The sequence below is a fragment of the Prionailurus viverrinus genome, chromosome B3, assembly GCF_022837055.1.
Source record: "Prionailurus viverrinus isolate Anna chromosome B3, UM_Priviv_1.0, whole genome shotgun sequence".
In the NCBI taxonomy this organism is placed as follows: domain Eukaryota; kingdom Metazoa; phylum Chordata; class Mammalia; order Carnivora; family Felidae; genus Prionailurus; species Prionailurus viverrinus.
Genome location: NC_062566.1, coordinates 112,947,564 through 112,963,628, shown reverse-complemented (window position 1 = coordinate 112,963,628; position 16,065 = coordinate 112,947,564). Strand labels below are relative to the sequence as shown.

General features: G+C 45.4%; 1 protein-coding gene across 9 annotated transcripts in view; it reads right to left on the bottom strand.

Annotated features, from left to right (window-relative positions):
- RGS6 (regulator of G protein signaling 6) overlaps positions 1 to 15,615 on the bottom strand; it is a 629,079-nt gene extending 613,464 nt beyond the window's left edge. For 8 of the 9 annotated variants that reach the window (XM_047862126.1, XM_047862124.1, XM_047862128.1 and 5 more), the window contains exons 1-2: positions 15,424 to 15,609; positions 13,170 to 13,441 (exon numbers count right to left, since the gene is read on the bottom strand). The gene's annotated coding sequence lies outside the window, so the exon portion shown is untranslated. Of the gene's footprint in view, positions 1 to 13,169; positions 13,442 to 15,423 lie in introns of all 9 variants that reach the window. The other variant, XM_047862117.1, reaches the window with a different exon arrangement.
- Positions 15,616 to 16,065: the final 450 nt, after the last annotated feature.

The following is a 16,065-nucleotide window of genomic DNA, read 5'->3' as shown; positions in this document are numbered from 1 at the left end:
CAGGAATGAAAACTATTTTACGTAATGGAAAAAGATCAAGGTTTAAGAAAATATACACACATAAATATTTATCCCGAGAGAGTATTTTTAAGTAGGAGATTTTTTTTAACTACTATATCAAACTCAAATGGGAACACAAAATTATTTTGGGTAAACCAGTTCTGTTTGTATCTCTTTCCTCGCAATTAAAAAGTAAAAGATTTTGGCAGTGAAACCCCATCCCAATAAACTATGCATTTTCTTTCTCTTGGGAGACCTCTAAAATCAGGGGAAATTAAGAGAAGGAATCTATTAGCTAATCCTTTCATGGGATCAGGGCTCAGCAACTGATTTAGTGTCGCAAATGGAAAAAATGGAAACAAGCCTGTAAACGGTGAGTGCAGCCTCATTTTTTAATTGCACTGTGTTGGTAAACACGAGACGGGTTTCCCAAATGGGAGAGAGTCAAGCTGCAAAATCTAAGAACCACACCACACAGCGTTCAGTTAAAGCGTTTTCCAAGTTGGCCTTCTATGAGAGAGGCTGGAATTGACAAGAAGACACCTGACCTTAGAAGTCCCGCGTGCTAACATCTGCAGTGAGGCTGCAGCTTATTCTGCAGATGAGGAAACGGGTCCAGAGAGAAGCAAGAAGCACTGAGCAAACATTACAGCTGGAACAGAACTCAGCTCTCCCGGTTCCTGCCCTGCTTTCTTCCTCATGGCGCTTTTCAGAGTTTTTGCACTTGTTTGATTGGTATTGCTTTTTTAGCTGAAGAACACTCAGAACTAACATAATAATAGAAGGAACAGCTGGGCCACATGGGGGTCTGCTGCCCAGGCCATGACTTCTACTGACCATGAGGGCTCCCGGGGTCACAGGTAGAAACCACTGTGGTTTCCATTTCTCCCAAATCCCTGTTGCTTGACCTTGGTGAAGTCTAATCATTCAGTACTTCTGTCCCCATTTGGAGAGTGGTGCTGAAAATCTCTTCCCTGCCAAGCTGCTATAATGTATTCTTTTTTTAATGCATTTTTTGAAGTTTATTTATTGAGGGAGCGAGCACACGCCCGCAAGTTGGGGAGGGGCAGAGAAGAGAGGGAGGGGACAGAGGAGAGAGGATCCCAAGCAGGCTCCACATTATCCACGTGGAGCCTGATGCAGGGCTTGAACTCACAAACCATGAGATCATGACCTGAGTCGAAATCAAGGGCCGGACACTTAACAGACTGAGCCACCCAGATGCCCATATAATGTATACTTTTGAAAGCAGAGGCAGGAGAAGAGGGTGTGTGACATCAACCCAGCACCCTCTCTGTGATGAGGCCTATCACTTGGACTATGTGACCCCCAACACAGGCGAGGGGTGCTCTGACAGCATCAGGGTCTACTTGCCCACAACCCCACATCTCCACACATCAAAGCTGGCAGGACAATCCGATACGTGTCTAAGGCCATTTGTAGCACTGAAGATTGTCGTGATGCCAGAAGCATTGGTAATTAGCTCTAAACTACTTGAAGATTCATCCTGGCTCTGGATGTTAGGCCTGACCCAGGGGCATACCTCCCAACCTGACCACCTAGGGCATCCTATTTCTGGATTGGCTGGAACCTGACCCTGGGCTTTCTTGCCGCCTATTTTCACCATTTTCCTGCCTGGAGGGGACAACTGAACTGAGATTCCTCCGCTTAATCCCCTGCACACGCTTCAGGCATGGGTTCTCAATGGTACTCACCTAAAAATAAGCTGGGATGCTTCTCGAAATGCCTGTCCCCAGATCCTGATTCAGTGGCTTTAGTGGCTATGTCCTGAGAATCTGCATTTTAACAAACAGCGTGACTGTGGATCACTGGTCCTCCCTCTTTGCCCTGCCCTGCTGACCCAAGACACAGACCAGCCTCCTGACCGGGCCGGCAGGTGCCTCCATGGCCATCCTGCCAGGCTTGTCCCAGCCTTCGACACCTTAATTACCTAGTTCCTTCAGGGGCCTGCTCTGCGAGGTCCATGAGAGACCCCACACCACAGCGGTGCTGTGTCTAAATGTGTGGGCCTATTACCAGAGAACAGGCTCCAAACTCAGGTTCAGCTGCTCACCACTCAAAAATCGATATTCAAAGGACAAGTGGTGGTGGGAAAGGAAAGTTTGCTTTATGCAGGAAGCTGGCAACCTAGGAAGATGGCTGGCGAATGCCTCAAAGACCCTCTTCCTCATCCTGGGGGGAAACCAGAGGGCTTTAAAGATGAAGGGTGGGAACAGGGAGGGGGGCTACGTGCAAGAGAAGCGGGTGCCCAGGTGGTTAGTCACACGTCGCCATGACCCATGACCCGGAACAGACTTGCCCGCATCAGCAGCAGCTGTTTTTGAATTGTAGTCAGGCTTTATCTTCTGGGAAAGTTGAGTCCTTCACGCCTCAAGGCCAGTGGCCTGCAAATCTCAAAGAAAGTCAGTTAGTTCTGCTACAGATCAAGAACCGATCTGCTACAGATCAGAAAGCAACGAGCGGGTAAGCTTGAAGCAAGTTAACCCTTAAGACCGGTTGGAGTGCTGTTATAGGATCAGCCTCCGGAGAATTCCTACAACATGGCTGTCTCCCAGGCCTGCGACAATACACTTGAAATCAGGCTAATTTTCTTCCCAGTGCTCAAAACACAAAGGATTCGTTTCCCCCTCCTTTCTTGAGCAATCAAACTTGTTTGCCTTGAGGAAAACTCAGAGGCCTATTTACCAGAAATTTCTTGAGGGCAGCTTCCTCCCTCTGCAGGGCCCTTTAAGTGGCTAATGGAAAACTCAATCAACAAGAAAGATTTCTTGGCCCATGTCACTGGAAGGTCCAGAGCCGGGTCAGGCCTCAGGCCTGGCTTGATTCAGTTTCTTTCCATCTGCTTTTGTTTTGTTTTGTTTTCAGTGTCTCTGCTTGACCTTCCATGGTGTGAGCAGCACTGAACACACACCCACACACCGCAGAAGGAGACAGAATGTGCCTGCTGTGACATTCTAAGCAACCAAATCTTGAGATTCACCCTGATTGGACTCTGCCCATCACATGTCTGCCCCTGAACCAATGATGGCAGACGTGCTGACTGCTTCAATCCCACCCGAAAGTCAAGAGTGGCATCAGATTCTCCCAGTAGGACAGGCTATACGGGAGGGTGGACACAGGTCCTATTAGGGTGGACGAAGGGAGGAATGAGGTTCTGGGTAGTCTCATAACAATGGCCGAAACAGCTACAGCTGGCTCACAATTCACACAAGGGATTCACAGGTATCTCTCTGACTAAAAGCAGCAGAAACCAGGTACAAAACAAGTCTTTGGTGGTTAATCCGGTACACATGAATACAAGTGAAGGTGCCGTGAGGGGTAATAGAAGACCAGGGCTTCTTCCATCAAACGAGGAAAGGGTGTAAACCTCACATTTCTCTCCTCTACTAACTTATCTCCTCCAAGTTGAATCCCCAGGTTGTCCTCAGATAAAAGTCGCTTCACGTTTAATTGCTCTTACTCCTCAAGTAACTTTGTATCAATTTTAAAATCTGACAGGGAGCTACTCTTAAAGGCGTGGTACCTGTTTTCTTTGTGAGCATAAAGATATGTTCAAGCAGAAGAACAAATACAAGTGAAACATTTTTAACTCTAAAAACACTAGCGCGCATGTCTAGATTCTTTTTTTTTTTCCTGTGAAGACATTGGTATCACATTGTGTTTTAAAATACAACACCTGTTTTATAATCGGGGCCTTAGGGACCCAGAAACAAAAAGAATTGATTCTTTTGAGAGAAACCAACTGGTAAAAGGAAAGAAACACTTGTCAGCTAGGAGGCACCTGAGTGAGTGAAGGCTCAAAGCCAAGCTAGAAGAGAAAAAAAATATATATGATTAGTTAGGATTCCCAGAGTGGAAAACAAGCTCACCAGAGCCCATGAAAAATCTCCAAGAAGCAAAAAGATAAGAAAAGTGGAGTTGGTCCTTGTGTGGGTTTTCTTACATTCTTCCCCTCCACCCCCTAGCCCATAGAAGGTAGTCCCGAAGGATCGTAGGAACCCAACTCCCATTGCCAACGACTGACTTAGGAAAGGATAAATATGGACCATGGCTGACAAAGAACCTCTCCTAGCTTCTCCGAAGAAACACAGGAATAGACAATCCCCCTTCTTCCCCTGGGCCTAGAACTTGGCAGTCAACTGGCCTGAGGACCAAACCCACCCACAAGGAGAATGGGACGGGAGAGACTCAGAGAAGGACAGCCAGGGTATGTGTACCACCGGGGGGCCTGCCCCACTCTGTTATCCCTGTTACACAAGGTAATAAACCTCCCTCTGCTGAGCCAACAGGAGTCAGGACTTGGAATTACTTGCCGCAGAAAGCTTTCTCACCGACACAGTGGTGTTTTGGTAACCATACGTTCTAATAGTTCAATTCAAGCAGGTAAACTTGAAAATCCATTTTAATTATTGGTATAGGATGTTTGGGGCTGCAAATCATATCATGCATAGGTGACAGGCTCTAACCAGTAAGGCTATTTCTTTATCTTTACCTAACAGGAAATAAGTAGGTAGATACTTCCAGGCCATCCATCTAATTAGACTCAAAATCTGTCATCCCCGGAGAGTAATGTCAAAAAGCAGGTAAGGAGACATGGAACTTTTTTTCCCGATGTCTCTGCTTTGTTCAACAAAGAAAATTGCTGAAGCCTCTGACCATGCTTCCTTAAGTCTCATTGGCCAGAACCGGGTAGATTACATGACCACCTTCCCTGTAAGAAAGTTCCTGGTGGTGGCTTCCAGCATCTCATGGAGCTGGCTCTGCCAGAAAGGCAGATATAGGAGGAGAATGACATCGGGGTAGGAGGCCCTGTCTACTTAGCCAAGTCCCCCAGCCCAACTTCCTCCAACCCAAGGTCTCTGAAGGAAGAATTTCATACTCTTCTAGCACAAAGTGTATAATAATGGATCAGTTTAGTTCCAAATATTATACACTTAACGAATAGCTGGATATCAAATTCTTAGAAACATCTGTGTTGTTCATTGTGTGATAGGCCAACAGCAGAGAGAGCAGGGAAGGAAGAAGCTCTCACTTTGCTGGTGAATCACTACAAAGCTCTCTTTCTGGAGGACACCTGGCTGGCTCAGTCAGTTGAGCATCCAACTCTTGATTTCAGCTCAGGTCATGACCTTGCAGTTCATGGGATTGAGCCCCACATCAGGCTCTGCACCGTCAGAACAGACACAAAGACAAATGGAACAGAATAGAGAACCCAGAGGGGCACCTGGGTGGTTCAGTCCCTTAAGTATCCAATTTCGGCTCAGGTCATGATCTCATGGTTCATGAGTTCAAGCCCCACATCAGGCTCTGTGCCGACAGCTCAGAGCCTGGAGTCTGTTTCGGATTCTGTGTCTCCCTCTCTCTCTGCCTCTCTCCCACTTGTGCTCTCTCTCTTTCTCTCTCAAAAATAAATAAAAACATTAAAATAAATTAAAAAAAGAATAGAGAACCCAGAAATGGACACACAAACGTATCGCCAACTAATCTTTGACAAAGCAGGAAAGAATATCCAATGGAATAAAGACAGTCTCTTCAGCAAGTGATGCTGGGAAAACTGGACAGCGACGTGCAGAAGAATGAACCTGGACCGCTTTCTTACACCATACACAAAAATAAACTCAAAATGGATGACAGACCTAAATGTAAGACAGGAAGCCATCAAAATCCTAGAGGAGAAAACAAGCAACAACCTCTTTGACCTCTGTTGCAGCAAATTCCTGCTAGACATGCCTCCAGAGACAAGGGAAACAAAAGCAAAAAATGAACTATTGAGACCTCATTGAGATAAAAAGCTTCTGCACAGTGAAGGAAACAAGCAACAAAACTAAAAGGCAACTGACGGAATGGGAGAAGATATTTGCAAATGACATATCAGATAAAGGGTTAGTATCCAAAAATCTATAAATAACTTACCAAACTTGGGGCACCTGGGTGGCTCAGTCAGTTAAGCATCCGACTTTGGCTCAGGTCATGACCTCACAGTTTGTGAGTTCAAACCCCACATCAGGCTCTGTGCTGACAGCTGAGAGCCTGGAATCTGTTTCAGATTCTGTGACTCCCTCTCTCTCTGACCCTTCCCCAGTCACACTCTGTCTCTGTATGTCTCTCTCTCAAGAATAAATAAACATTAAAAATTTTTTTTAAAAAAAAGGAACTTACCAACTCAACACCCAAAAAACAAATAATCCCATGAAGAAATGAGCAAAAGACATGAAAAGATGCTCAACATCACTCATCATCAGGGAAGTACCAATCAAAACCAATATGAGATACTACCTAACACCTGTCAAAATGGCTAAAATTAACAACTGAGGAAACGACAGGTGTTGGTAAGGTTGCAGAGAAAGGGCAACCCTCTTACACTACTGGTGGGAATGCAAACTGGTGCAGCCACTTTACAAAACAGTATGGAGTTTCCTCGAAAAATTAAAAATAGAGCTATCCTATGACCCAGCAATTGCACTACTAGGTATTTATCCAAAGGATACAAAAATGCTGATTCAAAGGGTAACATGCACCCCAATGATTATAACAGAACAATCAGCAATATCCAAATTATGGAAAGAGCCCAAATGTCCATTGACTGACAAATGAATAAAGAAGTTGTGGTATATATATACAACGGAATATTACTCAGCAATTAGAAAGAATGAAATCTTGCCATATGCAACAATGTGCATGGAACTTAGAGATTATGCTAAGTGAAATAAGTCAGAGAAAGAAAAATATCGTATGATTTCACTCAGACGTGGAATTTAAGAAACAAAACAGATGAACATAGGGGAAGGGAAGGAAAAACAAGATAAAGAGAGAGAAGGAGGAAAACCGTAAGAGATTCTTAAATACAGAGAACAAACTGAGGGTTGCTGGAGGGGTCTTGGGTTGGCGGATGGGCTAAATGGGTGATGGACATTAGGGAGAGCACTTGTTGGGATGAGCACTGGGTGTCATATGTAAGTGACGAGTCACTAAATTCTACTTTTGAAATCATTAGTTTTTATTAATTTTTTTAAATGTTTATTTTTGAGAGAGAGAGATAGAGCGTGAGCAAGGGAGGGGCAGAGAGAGAGGGAGACACAGAATCCAAGGCAGGCTCCAGGCTCTGAGCCATCAGCACAGAACCTGATACGGGGCTCAAACCCACGAACTGTGAGATCACGACCTGAGCCGAAGTCGGATGCTCACCAACTGAGCCACCCAGGTGCCCCACGAAATCATTATTAAAAAACAAAAAAACAGGGGCGCCTGGGTGGCTCAGTCGGTTGAGTGTCTGACTTCGGCTCAGGTCGTGATCTCACAGCCTGTGAGTTCAAGCCCCATGTCAGGCTCCGTGCTGACAGCTCGGACAGAGCCTGGAGCCCGCTTTGGATTCTGTGTCTCCCCCTCTCTCTGCCCCTCCCCTGCTCACGCTCTGTCTCTCTCTGTCTCTCAAAAATAAACAAACATTGAAGAAAAACTAGATGAGACCACCCAAGCACAGTGCTTATTAGCAGGTAGTAAGTGCTCCAAGAATGACTGGCACCCGTGTGAGGTTGGAATCGTGACCTCCAGCGGTGGACTGTATCTGGGGGTTTCTGAGAACTGATTTGTAGATTGGCAGGAATTTTGTAAGCTAGCTGTGAAATGGTTGTTAGCTTGATGGTGAATAGTGACACTACGGAAATCAGCAAGTACTACAAAGCAGAGCTTTCCTTTTTCCTGGTGAGCCAGTTGTAGAACATGTACAGTGCACCACTGATTAGCTCCATTTGCTAGACGAGATTCAGAAAGGTTAAGTAATTTACCCAAAGCTACACAGCATGTAAAGGGCAGAAATGCGATATGAACTCAGTTATCTATCACTTCCGACCTGACCCGTTTCTCCTCTTTTGCAAGTCAATGTAAAATATTGTGCAATTACTCTTCCATTAAGCAGCTACTTAACGTGTATGTGCAGAGCACTGTTCTAGGAGCTGCAGGGCCTACATACATACACTACCCTCATCATCACATTAAAATTAAACCTTCAGAACCTTTTAATTCAACCCACTTGTCTGTCACTGCACTGTCACCACCGAAGGACGCTCTCTACTCAAGAGTTGGATGAAATCGTAAGGCTGGTGAACTCTCTTGGAGTGGGCTCCCCCTAACCTCCCCCTGCAGCCCCACTGCAGGGGGAATCTCCTTCCCCCTTCCAGACGTGTCCAGGTCCAAGTGTAGCCACATCCTTAAAAAAAACCCTGCTTACCAGGGCGCCTGGGTGGCTCAGTCGGTTAAGCGTCCAACTTCGGCTCAGGTCATGATCTCGCAGTTCGTGAGTTCGAGCCCCACGTCGGGCTCTGTGCTGACAGCTCTGAGCCTGGAGCCTGCTTTGGATTCTTTGTCTCCCTCTCTCTCTGACCCTCCCCTTGCACTCTGTCTCTCTCTCAAAAATAAATAAACTTAAAAAAAAAACCCTGTTTATCATATGTTAAGATATGACTCTCTCCTTGGATTTTTTGCATTTTCAGAGAATAATCTTCCTGAGAAAAAAGCCCATGTGATGAGGTAAACTGGTTGCAAAATTACCCATGGGCCATTACAAACTAGGTAATTATTTCCTTTCCTTTCTGCTTCTCCACCCAAATGGAGCACAGCTTTTGATGTTCTCCCAAGCTTTGGTCATTCTAATACTGCCTTTCTATTTTTTCCATACTCTCTCTCCTGTTTCTTTTAATAAATAATTTTTCCTTAAATCAGCTCACTTTTCCCCCTCAAATGAATTTTATTTTATGTTATTTTTTAAGTAGGCTCCATGCCCAGAGTGGAGCCCAACACAGGACCTGACCTCACGACTGTGGGATCAAGACCTAAGCTGAGATCAAGAGTCAGACTTAACCAACTTAACCAACTTAACCAACTGAGCCACCCAGGTGCCCCTCCTCCCTCAAATTTATTTTAACAGAAAGTGTTGTGCCACTGCCTCAAATAGAAAAGTATATGGGGCGCCTGGGTGGCGCAGTCGGTTAAGCGTCCGACTTCAGCCAGGTCACGATCTCGCACTCCGTGAGTTCGAGCCCCGCGTCGGGCTCTGGGCTGATGGCTCAGAGCCTGGAGCCTGTTTCCGATTCTGTGTCTCCCTCTCTCTCTGCCCCTCCCCTGTTCATGCTCTGTCTCTCTCTGTCCCAAAAATAAATAAACGTTGAAAAAAAAAAATTTAAAAAAAAAAGAAAAGTATAATGACTTGCCAAAGATAATGATAGTCATCAAATAAACACACAACTATTAAAATAGAAGAGTATTCAGATGTTTAACTCCAGCCATCCTCTCACACACCACCAGTGGGATGTCGCTCTAAGAGGCAGCTTTTCTCTCCTCCCAGGAGGTGAGTTAACATTTAAAATACCCTGACCAGAAACGCTATTCTAAGAGTGGTTGCCCCAAGTTGATCTTTTCTCCATTCATGAGAACAATTTATAAGAAATATCTCAGAGTTCTTTTCAATTAACTCAAAATGCCTTCTTATTCCTATTTCTCTCCATTCTGACCTCCTTGCCTGAGGAAGTCTCCATGTCCCCCCCTTTCTCTGCAGTAGACCTCAGCTGCATCGTGCACACTCAACCATCAGCCCTCCTCACCAGCCCCCACCCTCGGTGGTTCCGTGCTGGGGTTTGTCTTCCATACCGACCTTCGCCACACTGTTGATATCTCAACTTTCCTTATTTATAAGGAGCATGCTTCCCGCACAGCAAACTGGGACCACAACGGTAACTAAAGGTAATTCCCAAATTTCTTTTGGTCTGGATGATAATGCTGCTGAGCTGCCTTGGGCATGTTAACCACCAGCACAGATCAATCAGCACCTCAGCCTCCCGTTCTCCTCAGCCCTAGGGGCGACAGATTGCAAAGCCCTTGGTCGGGACTAGCAAGTTAGTGATGGGGTTTCCTAAACCTAGGACAATTAGGTTACCCTGTTCATGCAAGGATGGTTAGTTACCTATGTGTTGGGAACGTCATCGGAAGGACATGACCGCCAATTGGAGGTTCCTCACTCCTTCCTCTGTCCTGGGAATGTGCATCCTGCTTGCCTTTCCCACTCCCAGAGGCTACTTCAAGGACGTAGCCTTAAGATAGTGATATGGTATTGAGAACACCTGCCCAGTAGATGTGACTGAACCCAGTGAAGGCCCCTTTGTAACATTTTAAGATTGGGTGGGCAGGTGCAGGGATCCATTTGTCTCACATGTAAGCTTCCGTCGCTGTTATTGAGATTGCCACCCACCTACCCGTGATGGCCTGCCTCTTTCTTTGGTCTCTCCCTCCCTTCTGAGTACAGAGGCCAGTTTCAGATTTTACCAGGAAAGCTCCCAAGACGGTTGCAAACCAACACTGTGTAAATGTCGCTCACTCCACTCGTGAGTGGACATACGTGTCTTAAACCTCACTCGTGAAAAATAGGCTTTGTATGTGATCCAACAGGAATCCTCATTATGGCTGACGATGGATGTTTTGCCCAACCTAGCAAGTGGGAATGGAAAAATGACTTCATAAGATTTAGGAAAAAAACGAAGAGATGTAGTGTCCGGTGAATTGGCACGTCGCAAAGCAAAGTGATACCTTTCGTCTCATAGAAATTAGGCCATCTTGGCCAAAGGATAAGCAGTAATGTTGTCAATTCTGTAGAGACGTCTCTGCTGTGTGCTCTGTCATGATGCAAAGGAGTCACATACTCTGCCCATTTATGAGCTAAATGTGCTGATGACTCTGCTTTTTACACCTTGCGCTTCCTTGGAGACAGAAATATTTACATTTGTGAAGACATTTAGGAAGTGCTTTCACATATTTTTTTTTTCTTTTCTTTTCCTCAAGACCTGAAATCAAGCCAGAGCGGGCCATACGTCTTAGGGACAAAGAGACACCAGAAATGGTGAGAAGTCGAAACAGGGTCATAGGAACAGAGCTAGGAAAAGAACTCAGGTGTCAGGGCTCCATACCCGATCGCTTTGCCATGCAGGCCCCAAGGGGTCCAGTTCCAAAAGAAATGCATATTTCCCCAGATTGCTTCTTTCCTGCTGGGTCCCCACGGTGAGAATGGCACCACTACCCAATCAGCAAGCTGGCAACCTTGACCCCTTCCTAGGCATCTCCTGTTCTCATCAGCCCATCCTTCACACTGACTCTCGAAGCTGTCCCTACTCTCTCTCTCTCTCTCACCACTGCTGCCCTCATCGTCTCTCTCCCGGACCCTTAGAATAGTGTTTTAATGGGTCTCTGCCTATGGCTTGGGAACTTGTCCCTATCCAATTATCCACCACGCGAGCACCTGAGTGAGCTTCCAGCATGCAGCTCTGGACATAGCTCCCATTTGCGTTGAAGTCTCTAACAGTTCCTTCTTGAATAGAGAAGTACGACCGCTGGAGTCAACCACTCTGTTTCTCTTTCTCTCTCTCTTACACACACACACACACACACACACACACACACACAGGCAACTGTAGGTTCCACCCCTACTAAATTGCATTCAGTTTTCTGAATATGCCAGAAAATCTTATAACTCTGTTTATAGTCCCTGGGAGGACATTCCATCCCCACTGGGCCACCCCCCCCTAACCAACGCTGGCTTAGATATCAAGTTACATCCCTTAGGAAGTTCTGCCTGATCCAACAGAACTGACACTACCCATCCTGAGGCACATTGTACCCTGGACATACTTTGGAGGTCCACAATGCCTTACCGGGCCCACCCATTTACGTTCCGTCTCCAGCAAAACCTGAGCTCCTAGAGGATAGAGAAATATCTTAATGGCCTTTGTATGTTCAATGCCTAGCATGGAGGAAACACATCATGCATTTTTTAACACAAAATGCATTATAAATAAGTGAATTAATACATTTCTGTATCAAATAATGATTACTCCCCAAGTAGATCTTCTTTTGTATGTTAGATAAGGTTGAAGAACTTCAGGGAGCACTCAAAACTTCATCCAGGGGCGCCTGGGTGGCTCAGTCCATTAAGGGTCTGACTTCAACTCGGGTCATGATCTCACAGTTTGTGAGTTTGAGCCCCATGTTAGGCTCCCTGCTGTCAGTGTAGAGCCCACTTCAGATACTCTGTCTCCCTTTCGCTCTGCTCCTCTCCCCTCATTCCCTCTTTTTCTCTCCTTCCCACCCCCCTCAGAAATAAACATTTAAAAAAACTTTGTCCAGTAAATTTGTCCTGTAAGTGGGTAAACCTCTTCTTCAAGGAAAACAAATAGACCATAAAGGACCAAACCCTCAACTTTTTCTCTTGACCTTCACCCACCAACTGCCAACCAACTCTAAGGATTTTCTTGGCCTATTGGTCAAGGGTAGCTTTTGACCCAATCATGTACTTCCCCAATTTGCTCTTTCTTACTTAGGTCATGGTTTCTCTTTCCTTAGTGAATTATTGATTCTAGATGAAGGGAATAGCTTGCACATACTGTCTACAAGGAGTAACAGGGACATTGATTTGGCCACGCTTAGGGTTTTATTTTAGGAAGCTATGGGAAACCAGGCGGGGTAGGTAAGGCCAGATGTGAACAACAGTATGTTAGCATTGCACGAGAGCTTAGAATCTGGCTTGTCTAGAGTTTCCTAGAGTGGGGTCTACACATATCATCATGGAGGAGTGTAGGTTGATTTCACATAGATATATGCAAAAAAAACCCATTTTATTTTAATTATGTGCTTATTTATGTGTATTAGAAATAAGGTTATCATCACTTTAGTTCCATAATTTCACATATATTATTGCCAAGACTTTGTTGTTGTTTTTTTTTAAAAACTTAAGTAAACAAATGAATCAATTTAGAAGAAAAAATGTTTAAAAAAATAACAACATGGCGAATATTATGAAGGCAACACCCAAATGACTGAGGCTGGGGAAGTGCTGAGCTAGTATAACACCTCTTCACGTCTCATGTGGGGAAATCCAGACCCAAAGAAGCTAAATAACATGTCCCAGGTCAAGCAGGTGGAAGGCCTGCCACACCAATCCAAAGACCAGCTCAGCCATCATTCAGACACTGACTATACCAGGTAAACTTGTTGAATAAAAAATGTTTTTGTTGTTATCAAATGAAAATATTAAAAAATAATTTTAACTCTGGGAATGACTTGAGGATAGGGAGGGAAGGTGGGAAAGAAAGAGGAGCAAATCCACCTACATCACCGCAGCCTGGCCCCAGAGTGGACCTTCCGTACCGCTCTTCCTGCAAAGACGATGCGAAACCCCAACACTGGAAACTCTTGCTAGAAGATTTCCTGAAATGATCACTCATTCCGCGCTGTCCTCTCTGTTCCACTTCATCACGCTCAAAGTTCTGCCGGCTGGGATTTTTGCTGTCTTGGCAAACATGGTGATGGTGTCAAACCTAATGTTTGCTAAATTTTTGCAGAAATGCTGAGAAGACTTCCGTGGGGGCCTATTGTCAATTATCTGGAAAAAGAGAAGTTTGCCGACATTAGAAACAAGAACTGTGTGGGGTTAGGCTCTGGGTTTTAATGAGAAGAATTCAAATTAGAATGTTGGCTATTTCCTATAGCTTGCTAAAAATAACCTGGGTGCCTGCTTCCTTCCCTCACGCTTCATTTTCGGTGCCTGCTCATGCTGAAGAGGCAGGAGGGCTGGAAAATGCTCCTTGGGATCTTGCACCAGTGCTCGAAAGATCTGTGCTTCAGATCAATGTAATTTAGCTTTGACGTGCTCTCTCGTGCACCAACGGGCATGTTCCTTTGGGCTCCTGTCAGATTTACCCTTGAGGAAGCTTGAAGGTGATAAGGGGACCACACACACCACGCCCTGTTGATCTTCCCTCTTCAATGTCTCTTTCCATCACTGCCACCAGCTTAGCCCAATCATTCCTTGCCTGGGATGCTACAAGACCCTCTGCCTGCTCTTTCTACGTTGAATCTACCCTCTCCCCACCCAGTCACACAGCAACCAGAACAATCTTTTCCAACACAAAGCTGAACACGTCCCCCACCACTATCATGACCGCTATCACCAATTAAAACTATTCAATGGCTTCCCATTGCTTGTCTGATAAATATTAGAATCCTTGACGTGGTCTACAAGCAAGGTCCTCCCTGATCTGTGCCCTGGAATCTCTCCAACCTCAGCCCCTCTCCCCTTCACTCTCCCTGATCCAATGCAGAGTCCTTACTCCTTGTGCTTCACCAGGTCCCCACAGGGCCCCCAGCTCATTCCCTCCCCTTCCTTCTTTATCGACTTAATTCTTGCTCATCATTCAGGCCTCAACCCAGTCATCACTTTTTTAGGAAAGCTTTTTATGACCCTTTAGACGAGGTCAAATCCTTTCTCATATTGCCTCTCCTAGCCCCATGGAGATCTCTCCTTACCAGCACTCGTCACCACTTCCTTTGCACATTTATTTAATGATTAATTGGTTACTAGTGTTACCCCTCTTGATGATAGCCCCACGAAAACGGGAACCACATCTGTTTGCCCATCCTTGTATCTTCCATATCTAATATCATGCCTGGAACACAAGAAACACTCAGTATTTCTTGAAGGAAATAAACATCAATCCCCTGAAAGACCCAAGCCTCCCTCTCTTGCACAGGTCCTTTCCAAGAGAAAGTATTACTGCATTCAACTGCAGCACTTTCTCTACCTTGATCGACACCATAAACTCTCATTTCCCGTCCTTACTGTCCTTACCTTAGTCCTCCTGATGGGATACGTTCTGTAGACGATAGACTGGGGGAAGGAGGTTCCCTGAATTTCCCTGAAGTGCTAGGAATACATTAGTATTGTGCTTTTTCATCATAAACCAGTCTGACTTCTGCCTGGATCTTCCAAAGGAATTGTCCCTACATAAACCACAGTGCCTCTCTCAGTTTCTTGATTCAAATGGAAGGTCTCATACGTCATTTTCCCTATTAAGTTAAAAAATACATATTTTTCTAACATCTCTGCAAACGAAGTCTTAGACACTCACTTGTATTGTGGAGGAAGTTTAGAGAGTGAGGGCAGAGAGGGAAAATTAATGGCATCAAGGCAGGTGACTCAAAGGTTTCTAAATGAAGTTTTTTTTTTTTTAAGTCTATTTATTTTGAGAGAGAGAGAGAGAGCAAGTGGGGAAGGGGCAGAGAGAGGGAGAGACGGAATCCCAAGCAGGCTCCGCACTGTCAGCGCAAAGCCCAATGCGGGGCTTGAACTCATGAACTGTGAGATCATGACCTGAGCTGAGATCAAGAGTCAAACGTTTAACCAACTGAGCCACCCAGGCACCCCTGAAGCTTTAAGGAATCTGTCTCCATGGGGGATCAGGGGAGACAGGAATGGTGAGACAAGCAGCCGGACCTTCAAGGCAAAGGAAGGTTAAAAAAAGCTGATGTAAAAGGGGAGATGTCCTCTCTCGTCCACTCTGCCCCACCCACAGCTCTCTGACCTACCGTGGACCGGTCCTGTGGTTTGGAGTCAGGTGGTCCTGAGGGCCCCCAATGGCACCCTGCTCACCATCTTTCCTGGAGGATCAGCATTCAGCTTCTGGTGCTTTGGAAATCCAGCTCAGCCCACGATGAGGGAGTTATTATTGGCACATTCTTGAATTTTATCAGTGTTTTTAAACAGTGATCACTGTGTGACATACAGAAGTCCAAGAAAAGGCTGTGAGCACTGGGAGATTAATCTGCTTGCTCTGGGCCAGCTTCCACATGCCAAATGTTTGGGTCAGGGTCAGACCAAGGCTGCAGATGGTCACCGGCAGAGAGCTACTATTTTGGGGGCACAGGTCATGGGAAAGGCTTACAGTTCAAAGTTGGCTTCTATGTCTGTCCCATGACTTTTCCTTCAGCCTCATGTATCACAGTCATCAGCAATCCATCAAATTTGAGGAAATCCTTGTTGCTTAAAGACCCTGATATTAGACTGCTATAGAAGCCCACAGGATTGAGGAGAAGGCGGGCAACCTCAGACCTCTCCTGCCTCCCATAGAAGGGGAAAGAAAAAGGGAAATATTTAAATATCATGTTATGTTCTATCTAGCTATATATTTTTCAGTCTCAGATTTGAGCTGAGTTTTAGGAATTCTGTGT